Raw genomic sequence first — 14,176 nt, 5'->3', positions numbered from 1 at the left:
TGACATCTTTGAAATCGTTCCTCCAAATGCTAAGCATCTTAGAGAGTCAACAGGTAAACATGCTTGGTTGTGTGGCGCTGTCCCTCACAAAACAGATTGACATTAAGCACTGTTTTACTTGTTAGGTTAGTCTATTCCTTTGTAAAAGTAAAAAATCGTTGAAATATTTGTTCACTTTTACCTCTTCTCCTGTAAACTCATACTTTCTAATATTTCTGTACCATAATTGTAGTGAGATATGGGGAGAAAATGATGGTTAATGTCTCTTCATAAGCCACCTGTTTCTTAATCCCTATGCTCTTATTTTAAAATATGTCTTAACTGTTCACTTCTCAGATATGTACTCACTACATAACTCCATTGACTTTCAGAAAATCTTTTGTCTCAAGTTCAAGCTTATTGTCTCACTTCCATCCCACATTATTCCTGTTTCTGAAACAAAGCACAAAATATCCAGAAGTATTCTTTATATTTTTCCCTGATGTGCTTATTGCAAATCCTATAAAGCAATAACTGGTCTGTAGATTATCTCTCAATGCAAACAATTAGGAATCTGGACAAATGTTTGAAATGGTGGGATTATAGTTTTATATTTCCTGAGGGAATGAGGCAAGCCCTACAGTTGGTCTGCCCTTCTGTCTGGAGGAAGTCAAGTTCTGGATTACAGAGCAAGAAGAGAGTAGCAGGTAGGAGAGTTGTGCTGAATTGAAGAGATACAGATTGCACTTTGGGGAGACTGAGGCTGATGGAATATGTGGGGTAATTATCAGAAAGAAGGGAGCTTGGAGAAAAATAGTAAAATAGTCCTCTTTCTCCTTGGCTGATTATTAACCTACATACAAATAGGGTGAAACCCCACAAAGTCAAGGAAACCAGTTGCAAGCAATTTATAAGAGTATTGATTCCCAGGCCACACACAGGGATGAAATTCAAATTTTGTAAAGAGAGTAAAGAAACATTGAACACTTGAACAATCAATAGAAAACTTTGAAGGGCCAACACTGTGTAGTAGCGCTGTATATACTTTGAGTAAAGCCTACCCCAGACCTGCCTTAACAAAATTGAAAAAAGAAGAAGAAGAAGAAGAAAGCCTCTCCATATAACTTAACTGTCTCCCAAAGCAAACTACAATACTTTTTAAAGGCAGTCAATAAAATACTCAACATGACCTGTACAATGTCTTGGATCTAATAAAACAATTACAAGCCATGCAAATAAGCAGAATTTATGAATCACATAAGGAAAAACATAATGCAAAAGAGGAATGTAAATAAAAACCAGATGAAACTTCTAAGATAAGTATACCTAAATTAAAATATTTACTGTTTGAAATTAGCATCTGATTAGGCACTGAAAGTCAAATTAGCAGTAAACTCAAAGAAATAACAATTGAGAATACCTGTGTAGTTTGTGCCGCCATGCAAAATACTTTCTAGACTGGGTGGCTTGAACAACAGAAATATATTTTGCCACAATTTTGGTGGCTAGAAGTCTGAGATCAGGGTGCCAGCATGGTCAAGTTCTGATGACAGCTCTCTTCTTGCAGGTGGCCACCTTCTTGCTATGTACTCACCGGGCCTTTTCTCTGTGCTCACATGGAGAGGATGTGAATAAACTCTCTGGCATCTCTTCTTTTAAGGACACTACTTCTAATCAGAGTCTCATCCTTTTGACTTCATTAAACCTTAATTACTTCCTTCTGGCCATATCTCAAAATATAGTCACATTGGAGTTTAGAGTTTCAGCAAATAAGTTGTGAATTCAGTTCATAGCAGTATCTAAACTGAAGCACAAAGATAAATACAAAAAAAGAAAAAAAGTAGAAAAATAAAGCTTCAGTGACCTATAGGACAATCGCAAGGCTCTAAAATAACTGGATATCTATTTGGGAAAAAAAGTCAACATAAAAAAACAACCTATATCCCTACCTCAAACACGAGAATTAAGTGAAAATGGATCATAGATCTAAACATAAAAGTTAAAAATATAAAACATTTAGATGAAAATGTAGGAGAAAATGTAGGAGAAAATTTCTCAAGATACAAAAGGCACAAAACTAAAAATCTTAAATTGAGCATCAAGTTTAAAATCTTCTGGTCTCTAAGATACAGCATTCATCATTAAGTACATAGAAAAGACAAACCACAAACTGGGAGAAAATATTAGCAATACAAAACCTGATAAGGATCTTATATCCAGAATTTATAAAGAAACAATCCAATTGAGAAAACAGGCATGCACTATAAACGTATATGCCACAAAACAAGATGTCAGGTCATCAATAAACATCGTAAAGGATGGTTAGCATCTTTACGATAGATTACTACGATAAGCCTATTAGAATGGCTAAAGTTATAAAGGCTGACTGCTCTTGGGAATCATAAAAGGTACAAACACTTTAGAAAATAAAAGTAACTTTGGAAAACACATGTCCCAGAAATCTCATGCCTAGGTATTTATACAAAAAAAAAAAATGTAAATGTCCACAAAGACCTGCAAAAGAGTGTCTATAGCAGGTTTATTCAAAATAGCCTAAAACTGGATATAATTCAAGTGTTCAACAGCAGATGAATAAACATTATGATATATTCATGATGGAATATTATTTAACATTATAAAGGAACAAACCATTGTTATACATAAGTGGAGGAATCTCAAAAGAAAAATATAGAGAGAGACTGAACAAAACAAGTCAGAAGGAAATAATACATAATGTACAATTCCATTGATACGTAATTCTACATCAGGCAACATTAATCTTTAGTGACGGAAAATACATCAGTGTTTGGGACTTGGGAGAGAGTTGACGAAAAAGATACACAAAAGAACACCGGGATGATGGAAGATTTTAAATTGCATTTTGGTGGTGTTTACATGCTTGTATACATTGGTCAAGTCTCATAGAACTATACTCTTTGCATAGTGCAATTTATTATATATAAATAAATCACAGTAAGTTTAATTAAAATTTAAAATACATGTATTGATTTCTAGAAATATTTCTGAATCTCTCAGCTTTCAACGTATCAAAACAAATGTAGGAGATGTCAAATTTATGAAGCGTGTAAATAAAATAGTGCATAAGAGCAGGGCGAGGCTGCCCAATTTGGTTGCCACTAGCCACAAGTGGCCATTAAAACCTTAAAATGTGGTTATTCCATGTTGATGTGTGCTTTAATTGTAAAGGTACCATACTTCTAAGACCCAGTGGAAAGAACGATAATAAATATCTCATTGATAACACTTTATATTGATTGCACATTGAAATGATAATAATTTCAGTATGCTATGTAAATTAAAATTTTCCAGTCAATTATTATTCAATATAATACATATTCAGTATATCATGTGTAGTATATCATATGCATTAAATATATTATTTCATCTGTTTCCTTTGGATTGTACTTTAGGATTATGTTTGGATTACCCTTTGAATTATATTTTTAACCAAATAACTAACTATACATTTAGAAAAAGACAAATAATTCCACTAAGAAGATAGCTATGCTGTCCCCAATTGCACCTTCTGAGAGAAGGCCCTGAAACAGTTTCAGAAATTATATTCTAAGGTAGCATTTCCTAAAGTGTTAGGTAATGATGAAGGCATTGAGATTTAGCTTAAAATGTAGTTTTGCTAATGTGTGCTGTGAAACTTCAGAGAAGGGTCCTTAAAATATATACATTCTTTCTTTGACACAAGTCTAAAGAGTCCTTAGGATTTGCTGCAATACTGTGTTTCTTCTATAACAAAATAGGTATCTGAGTTATTTCATAGTAGGTATCTCATACAAATATGCTGGAATTCTAACTCAGAAGGCGGAAAATTACTCTGTAATGACTTGGATGAATACTAACCATTGATTTGATAAAATTCCTATGCTTTGCTTTTCTGCTTAGATTGTCCTTCAAATGTCAAAACAGCTTTGTAAGAAATAAGAATGGAGAATGAATTCAAGTTTATTGATTGTCTTCTGATCTCAGATGTGCGCTTCTAACCAGAACCACTTTTTAATTTCTAAAAGAGATTATCATCTCTGAATGAGAATTTTAAAGATCATTTTTACATTTACTCAAATTGCAAAATACAAAATTAACTTTCTCTACATAATGATATTTCCATTATATCATTTATTTGTATACATTATCAACAAGAAATTAATTTCTAAAGGACTTCGCAATTAGAACAGTGGTCTCCAACCTTTTTGGCACCAGAGACCAGTGCTCTTATGAGAATCTAATGCCTGATGATCAGAGGTGGAGCTGAGGCGGTGATGCTAGTGCTGGGGAGCGGCTGCAAATATAGATGAAGCTTCGCTCATTCTTCTGCCACTCACCTCCTGCTGTGTGGCGCTGTTCCCAACAGACCACAGACTGGTGCTAGTCCATGGCCCAGGGGCTGGGGACCCCTGCCTTAGAAGACAGTAAAAATATGTTTTTTGTTGTACTGATATAGCACTATTAAAATTGCGCTTACTGAACAATGTAGATAGAATTATAGGTAATGAAAGATACAAGTAACAAATATTTTATGACTTTAACATCATCATGTTTAACATACATGCAACTAGAATTGTGTACATATAACGATTCAAATAAAAAGTGTCACAGATTTCAGTATACATACACAATCTACAGATCTCAGAGGAATAATTAAACAATTGCTAATTTTACTGTGAATTCTTTTAACACTGAACAGCCATCCAACTGATTAATTCTTAAAGTCTCCCAGGCCTTATTCCATCTGGGTGTTTGTGAAAACAAAACAACCCGAAAATACATCTAATGGAAATGAAACTGAATATAAATTGCTTATATTTTTACTATGGCACTAACCAGTTGGGAGATATTAAAATCTTTGGAACTTCTTTATATTTGCCAGACTTTCTAAATATGTGGAAATATTTTGGAATTATTATAACTTGAAATAGTAAGTAGAAAGGCAGTACAAGTTCTAAAGCCAGAATGACTAGATTTGAATACCATGTATACATCTTAGTAGGTTTTAAATTTAAGAACTCTCAATCGTTCTGTGCCTCAGTTTCTTTATAAAACAATGATGATAATATAACCCTTAGGGAATTACTGAAGAATTTTTAAAAAAATAGAAAGCACTTAAAACATTGCCTGTTTTTTAATTATCTTAAGACATTTGTGATTATTTTACAATTATTAAAGCAATTTGATGAAATTAATTTTCAGTATTATTAAATTTTCTCATGTACTTTCTAGTATGTAAAACCTCACTTTTAGATCTATAGGCATAGTTTTATTATTAAATGAGATATTTAAAAAACTGCGATAAATATTATTTTTCTTTTTTGCATAAATCAAGACTTGCAATACATGGCAGTGAGAAGTTGAAAATATAAGACATTAATTTTTTTGGCAATGGTGCTGTGGATGAATGATGACCACAAAATATTCTTCCTTCTTATGAAGGGGTGGGTCTATTCCTCCTTCTCTTGAATATGGATTGGTCTGTGACTCTTCTGATTAATATAGCAGAAGTAGCATATGACAGTCTTTAAGAACTGTCACATGTAATAGTCAACTATTCTGCATGGGAGACCATGTAGAGAGGCTCTCAGACAACCTAGAATGAGAAAGACGTCTAGTTAAAGCCCAGTCTTTAGCCTTCTCACTAAGGCACCAGGCATATGAATGAAAGCTCACTTGAACCTCTCAGAGGAGTCCAGATGCCAGCTGAATACCACTAAGTGACTCTAGACAGTGTAACATTGAACAGAATAATCACCTGGCTGAAATCTGCCTGAATTCTTGACCCTCCAAAATGTGAAATATAATAGTAGCTGTATTTAAATTAATTGAGGCAAATTATCAACAGATGACCTTACAATATAAAATACGATCTATATAAAAGTGAAGATGTCATACATACTCATAATAGTTATATATATTTCTTAAAAATCCCATTTTGGGATCATGGAATAATAGAAATAATATCTTGAAAAAAACATTTTTTAAATATATCACATATTTTATAAATATCAAAGTTACCTTTTTAAGAAATTAAAGTTTTTCAAATATGTCGTATAGAAGAAATGATCAACGAATTTCTAAAGGAATACAGTTAATTCAAATATATCTTTTTGGTGATTATTAGCATAAAATACCCATGAGGATTTTTGTCATTAACAATCTATTCATACTAATTTTGATAATTATAAAACTTTGATATCAATTTCCTTACCTTTTAATCTATATAATGAGGAGTAAATTAAAGGATAAAGAATGAAATTTTAATTTTTTCCTTCTGTTTATTTGGATCAAAAGGAAAACAACTGCTTGATTTATTTGTTCTCATTCGACAAATGTAACCATCTATTTGGGGGCCATGTTTGATGGAAAACACCTAAGCCTTACTCTGCTCTTAAGTCTTATCATATAAATGCAGTTACTAAATATAGATCAGGGTCTGGTTATTAGATTTATATAAGCTACTCTCAATTTATATACCTAGTCCTAGCTTACAGTAGTATATATAGACAAGCAGAGCCAGGTAAAGAGACTAACTACAACTATACACAAAAATGCATAGATGGTGCATATGTATGTACATACAATATATAGACATACATATATTACACACATATAAAACATACTATTCCATGTTTATAGATGATTTTATGTGTCTATGCATGCCTCTGTGTGTGTATGTGTAATAAGAGCCCAGGAAGTTCAGTTTTTACTTTACCAGAAACAAAAGTCATTAAACTTCAAAGTGAACGTTTCATTTTGTGGTTAAAACAAATAAAACACTGACTTTAAACCAGATTTGTACATTATTCAGAATAATGTAAATGTTAACTATATGCAAATTGGACATATAATAGAAACAACATTTGGAGAAATAATTCTGAAGAACTCTAAGAGAAATTTCTTGTAAATCCAATATTGATTACTAGGAAACTTTAGAAAACATTAAGGAAAGATTGAAAATTCAACAAGACTTCAAATTTATTGTAAACACCAGGTAAAATTTTATTAGAATGGCCTTACGTACTGTCAGGTCTTTTGGATAAAGTTTTCTCAGAGAAAGGAGTTTGCTTTGCTTATCCTTTTGCTTTGTATGCCTTCCAGTAAACTACCAAATTTCTTGCAGTTTTTATAATGCCAGCAATAATGTTTATATGCCTTACACAATTCTAAGAAGTATGTAAAAGTCTGCATATGAAATATGGCTTATTTGAGATCATTAAGCTAGGCATTAGAACCATTTTTTTGCCTTTTCAATAACACACAAGACTGTCAGTGTTCTGTGGTAGAAAACCCTCTCTCAACCTTTCCAGTGAGTGAGTGGACGAGTGCAGAATGCACAAGTCAGATGTAACTCTATTCCTTTTTGTTCGACTTAAGATATAAGATAGAAGAAAACATGAATTCTATTGAATAGAAACCTAAAATCTACTTTACTTATTTATATTTTAATTATTCACAGCCTTCAGGTTTTTTTTAACAGTTATAGTGGCTGACTTCCTACAACTTATAATTCTCCTGACTTTGAAGTTAGGACCTATTGAGTAAGACATTGTACAAATCTGTTTAAAAAATACAGTTGGGGTAGATGAGCATTACAGCAGGTTGTTTCATGGGCATCTAAATTTGGAAAATATTTTGTTAAACAGTCTTTTGAGTGCGTAACACTCTCTTCTACACAAATATTAGATTTTAGTATACTAATATGCTTGATAAATTGTCAAGAGATAGATATAATTTGCAATTTTCCAATCGTATTTGTGTAACTTCTCCACAACCATTATCATCATCATTATTTTTCCTTATAATATTTTGCAAAACTAATATACTGGAATGTATTTTGAGAAATGGCACATGGATTTCTCCGATCTCTTCTGATTTTAAACTATTCAGCATTGTTAACAGCTATAAGAACATGATGAAGGTTTCATAATTATTCATTGATCAGAAAATAAAAACCTGCCATAAAACAAAATACTTCTATTCAGTTATTTGTCATTAGAATGGCTGTGTGCGATAAGCTAGTTTCATCATATATAGGGAGAGGAGATAATTTAGAAATGTATACTTGGTAAACCCCAAAGGGAAGGATTTAACTCAATAATTCTAGGTTTCCAGTCAACTAGATCCTTTTGAACTAATGTTTTGTTCTTCTATTTCCTGTTTGCCCTACTTTCTTCTCAAAAAGTGCCTCTAAATTTAATATTTTAGTTGCATGCGATTTAAGGAATTATGTATCTTTATGAGAATTTTCTTGATCTATTTATTAAGAAGTGATATTTTTACCTATTTTTTGAAGTGCACTTATTTTATTAAAATAGGAAAACACTTTAGCTTCCGTTTCTGATGATCTCACCTAGAAGGTGAGTAATGGAATGCCAGTATCAACTTAGGCACAGGTAAATTTCAACAAAACCATTTTAGTTTGGAAACAAAAAGTAAAACATACTAAATATATTAATATTGTGGTGCCACTGTGTTTTGGTAACATGTTATAATTAGGATTAATTTTGTACTAGAATTTCCTCGTTATAAAAACCTTTTAATGTTAAAGAATTACTTAATTTATCTTTAAGCATTATAAAAATTTTGACTAAAAAGTTAGTTTATACACATAGATACACATACTCACACAGTCTGTTCCTCTGAGTGTGCTTTCATGGTAAATAAGCCAGAAGTCTTTTTGGGCTCCTGCAGAGAGGATATCACTGGGGGAAGTAATGAGCCAGTGGCTCACTCTGACTGACAGGAGCATTTCTGTAAAAGGGGTGAGTTCTGGTCAGGAAATGGAATCGCTATAGGGTGCGCCACATATATTTTGATGGTGAAAGTCAGTCTAACTCAATCACCACAAAGCCTGTTCTTGAAAAAGTGAGCTCCAGCAGCAGAAAAGTTTTTTCTCCAAGACGTGCCTTTAATTTAACATTGTTAACCTATTGTTTTCCGCAGATCTCAGTTCCAGGGAACATGGCAGTCAATCCTGAGTATCTCCTGCCTTTGGATCAAGAAGTCAAGAATAAAAGAGGCAGGTATGTGTTCACACTTTTACCTTTTCCTTCTGCACCCAAGTGGAGACCAGACTTTATATTAAGGGCCAGGCATTGAGTGCTCAATTTGACAGGCTTAAAGAAAAGTTAATGAATGAACCTTCTAAAATTTATTTATTTGGTTAAAGAATCTGTCATTTTCTTCCAAGTAAATTCATGTATTTTGTTTACTGTCAGTATTTCATGTCTTTGATTGTTTGCTTGATATTTATCTTGCTTGTGCCTTTGTTTGAGCAACAAATTCCATAAAACTTTTCTAGTTAGCTCTCTAGGTCTGGTATTTCAATAGATTATATTTTATCCTATGCTCCTGGGAGCTGATATTTACAAGATCTAAAGCCTAGGTAGAAATGATTTTTGTGAAGGACCCTAAAATCTGGGTCCCCTTTTAACACCATTGGAAGGATTTAAATTTATGAAGACTCATTTGTTTCTTTTTCAGGAGTCAGTAGCTAAAAATGTTTTTCAAAAATAGCAAACATTTAAAGTATAATTATTAAATGTTTGTATTTCAAACTTAAGTATGTAGAAGTATTATAAATAAGTATCTAAACAAACAATCTGTATGTTTACATCAATGTAGCAAAATTATATATTCACACAATACCTTCAAAATTGCTAACTTTATTTCAATGTTATATGATTTATTTTTTATATATAATGTCCAAAGTAACTATATTTTCCTTTTGTTGTTCTCTGTTCATGGTCTCTGTTTATATTTACCTTTTTCTCACAGACTGCCATACTTTAAACAAAGATGTAGATTTTACTCTTTGTTGTCACTTTTTTTTAAGATAAAAGTGAGAAATTATTTTTAAGCTTGACCTTCAACTATTACTACTTCAGATTTCTCTTTGATGGTTATATTACTTAAGCTAAATCATTACACTTAAAGGATTCTGAAAAGTTTTCCAGTCGAGAGTTGAATTAGTCAGAATTGCACATACAGAGAAAATTCTATGTTTTGTCAATAGTATAATGATGAGCTGAAACTAATGGCTAAAACTACAGTTAATGACGTTTACCCTTGGATTTTTAATGTAAGATAAAAGCAATTCAGGGGAAATTGTTGCTGTTCTAAATAGGAACTAAAATATCAAGAGATTCAATTTGTGTTAAAAGGAAAAAAATAAATCAAAAGAGAAAAACTGAGGTGGAGGAGAGTTAGTGTATTCAGTATTTGGTTTAATCCCATATTCATTTCCATATGTTCACTTGAGAGGATCACAGAGAGCCAAGAATACAAAATGCCCTATTTCCCCTAATTACTTAGGCATGGTTTTCAAAGCACAAGCTATTTTACCCACCAATTTGAAAGAATATGGGCATCAATTTCTTTGGAAATCTTCATCATCCTCTAATAGCTGAATATTTAGAAAATAACTGTTCCAACCGGTAGAGCTATTGGAATTTCATGAAATTTTTCAACCTCAAAAAACTTGCAGTCTCACTAAACAATTTGGACTTGTTTAAGATACTTAAAGCAAGATGGGTATTGCTATTTACTAGAAAAAATGTGAAGTGATTCAAGTAAACATTTTTAATGTTCTATACATATAAAATAACAGTTCTACAGATGCTAACATAGATGAGTAGAAATGAATTCCTTTTTTTCCTTGATTATGATGACTTTAATTAAATATTTTCTATTATAAATAAATTAACAAGGCAGCCCACATGATAAGGGCTTAAAAGAAACAAGGGAAGATTATATATGAGGATTAAGCAGAGGCTCTAATGAAAACTTTAATATATTTTTCTTGGTTCATTTATTTATTGTTTTAGAAAAGAATATTATAAGAATAATTCTGAATGTGTTATTTACAGAGACATTTCTATTTACTAAAGAAACATAAAGAAGAATACCCGGATTTCCCAATAATACATATAATATCACAGTGTTAGGACAGAAATACTATGTTATTTCCAAACTGGCATGATACTCCGATTCCCACCCACACTCTATCGCTGAGGATTGCTCCATTCTTCTATCCCTCAATAATCCAACAGCACAATCTTAGCATTATAGTACACTCCATTGGTTTAAAACATAACAGAAAATATCAGATGCACATATGTGTTTTGGCAGCTATGCTGGACATTATGGGCGGTCCAGACACAGATAGACTTCCTGCTGTCATGGAACTGATAAATCAAGTAAAGAGACAAGGCTAGAAACTAATTGAAAGAACACAGACTGAACATCAGAAATAAAACCCCAAACCAGATTATTCTAACTCAGAATTCCCTTATGAGTTACTTAGATTTCATGGTTTTACTTTTTTTTTTTTTTAATTGATTTATAAGATGATTGGCTCAAATCATGCAGTTTTAACATACTTTCTGACTCTGGAGTAAAATAATGATATATATTTAAACTAAATAAATCATAAAAAGTAATATTCCCTGAATGTTTGTTCAAAAAAATGTACATAGTGGTTCATCTTGAGAGACAAAAACTAATATTTGAGTGCCTCCTATGAGCCAAGCATTAGTTAGATGTTTTCACTTATCTCATGAGATATTCATAAGAAATGGGGAAGATAGTGTTTTCAAACCTTGTGAAAAATAGCAAATAGTGTTTTTCTCTGATTTAAGTCTAAATGGATTATTTTTAAAACAATGAGATAAAAGTTTCTTGTCATGAAGATAACTTTAAAGAGGTTATTTTGTTATTCCTTTTATTTTCTACCTGAGACAGTGTTAAACAATATTCAAATATTACCTGCAGCTTTCTGCTTAAGATGTTTCTCTTTTTTGTTCCAAATATCTAACTACATATTCAAGACCCATGTATGCTTTGCATAGGCAAACTCTATGGAGGCTGCTTAGGAATTTTTAAAGCAGCAAGGTGATTTAACTGTTATTACCTCAACTGAGGGGGAAAGAATGGGCCAAAGTAATAAATATTCATCACTCCTTCATTCAAGGCTAAGGATCCTTATTTCCCCTTCTTCCCAATTATTTAATAGAAACAATGAAATTGCATGCAAGCACAAATATCGCACCAAGTTATTCTCATAAGTATTTCAATAAAGATGACATATTAGAAAGTAATGGAAGGAGTCCTCCAGTAAATGTACCTGGCTTTGTATAGGTCTTAATATTTCTACAGACCAGCCAAGGTAATCGAGGCTTAGTCACATCATGAGATATGTCTAAGGTGACAAATTCGAATCAAATGGAGACATAACAGTAATCTCTTTTCTTTTTTACTATAAAGCTGATCTAAGAGTAAGATTTTCACAAATGAAAAAGACAAAATAAAATAAGAAAGGGAAAGATGTATATGTAAGCTTTTATAAACTGTATAAACAGTATATAATATTTGCATGTAAAAATCTGGATTAATTAACCTTCTTAAAATTTTTTTGTTGTATAGAAAATAAATTGAAAGCAAACTTCATATAATTTTAAAAAATCAAAAGTCTCTTTGTTATTTCACAAATCAAAAAGGGGTTCATAAATGTCCATGCTTTGCTAAGTTGAATATACATTACCATTTCTGTTGATTTACTTCCAGCGCTCATCCAGCCCAGCTCGACAAGCCCCGAGTTGTTAGGGAGACAGAGTGCCCGCCCTGGTCCAGGGCAGATCTCTCGCTGCTGCTTCTCTAACTTAGAATAGGAGCTCCACTCAAATGACAGGACTTTGCCAATATTTGATGAAAATTGTAATGACTATATTATACACTTATAATTGAACTTTCAAAATCTAATTGCTAGAAAATGCTTTTGCTTAAATCTGATAACATAATTAAATTACTTTAGCTCCAATTATAGGTACAGATGTGTGTGTGAGGGTGAATGTTTGATTTTAAGTGTCAAAATGCAAGCTGTAGTATAGCGATAATATACTAACATTGGATTTATGTATATTTGTCATGAATTTATAGTAAAGATTATGCATATAATTTAACAAAAATAAAAGTTAAAATCAAACATTAATCATGAAAAAAAAAAACTAAAAATATTTCTGTAGAATTATTTCCTCAAATTAAATTTCAAAAAGCAGAGCAATTTTTAAAATGCATCATTTATGAACAATAACAAAAGTTATTTTACTGTAAATTGGGAAACAAGATAGTCAGATTTGAATACATTTTTATCTCATTTAATAACTACACATATAAAATATTAGATGACATCTTAGTCTTAGGCTTTGAATTAAAATGTTTGATTTGAAATAACTATTCCATTTAAATGTATGTATATGCATATGTATGTGTATATACATATACACATACATATGTATATATGGTAGCTGGGGAAATGCTTTAGAGAAAGAAATGAAATATATTTGGAGATATTTGGTTATAGAAGCAGCAGAGCAATGTATAGGAATTGTTTATTATAATCAAAAAATGCTTTAATAAAGATGTCACTCCTCTCCTTCAGCCTAGCAACTTCAAGAGCATATCAGTTTCAAAGCCTAGTTGAAAGCCTTTAAATTCTAATACTAAAAAGAATGGGTAATTTAAGCAACAAATATTCCAAAGAAGATGAGAGATTTTTTAAAATGCTTCCTTTATGTTCATTCTTTTCTCTCCAAGGATCAGCTCTTTGCTTACTTCAAAGTAAGATTTAGTGGTTACACTAACTCAGCTGGAAACTGATTAATATTTTGTTCTGCCCCTTCATCCTTGAAGTTTTATTTTTAGTTTTCTAGTCTCCTTCCATTTGTAACAATTGGAGAGGAGAAGGTACACATGGCTCTTTTGCCGACAGCCACTTTGATAAATGCCATAGTAATTATTACCTGTGGCACAGGAATATGGCCTGGGCATACCACAAACATGTGGACTCTATTTAGAAAGAGGCCTGCACTTCATCATATTAAGGAATTAGTGCATGATGAATAAAACCCAGCATTCACCTGAATGAAATTAATTTTTTTTTTCTAAATTGTCACTATTTTAACTCAGTATAGGATTAAAGGAAGACTAGAATGATTGCTGTAATAAAACATATTGTCGAAGTGCATTGTAAAATATAATGAAGAAATTTAACATTTTGCATGTTTTTTTTTCTTTTTGTACCCATGAAAGATTCAGATTTCTCCCATTAGAGAACTTTATGTCAGTGACTAACATGTGGTTAGCTGTGTTCTAAATTGCTATTGACTGTTTGTTA

The sequence above is a fragment of the Pteropus medius genome, unplaced genomic scaffold, assembly GCF_902729225.1.
Source record: "Pteropus medius unplaced genomic scaffold, Ma_sr-lr_union100, whole genome shotgun sequence".
Lineage (NCBI taxonomy): Eukaryota > Metazoa > Chordata > Mammalia > Chiroptera > Pteropodidae > Pteropus > Pteropus medius.
Note: the sequence above shows the minus strand (reverse complement) of the source record.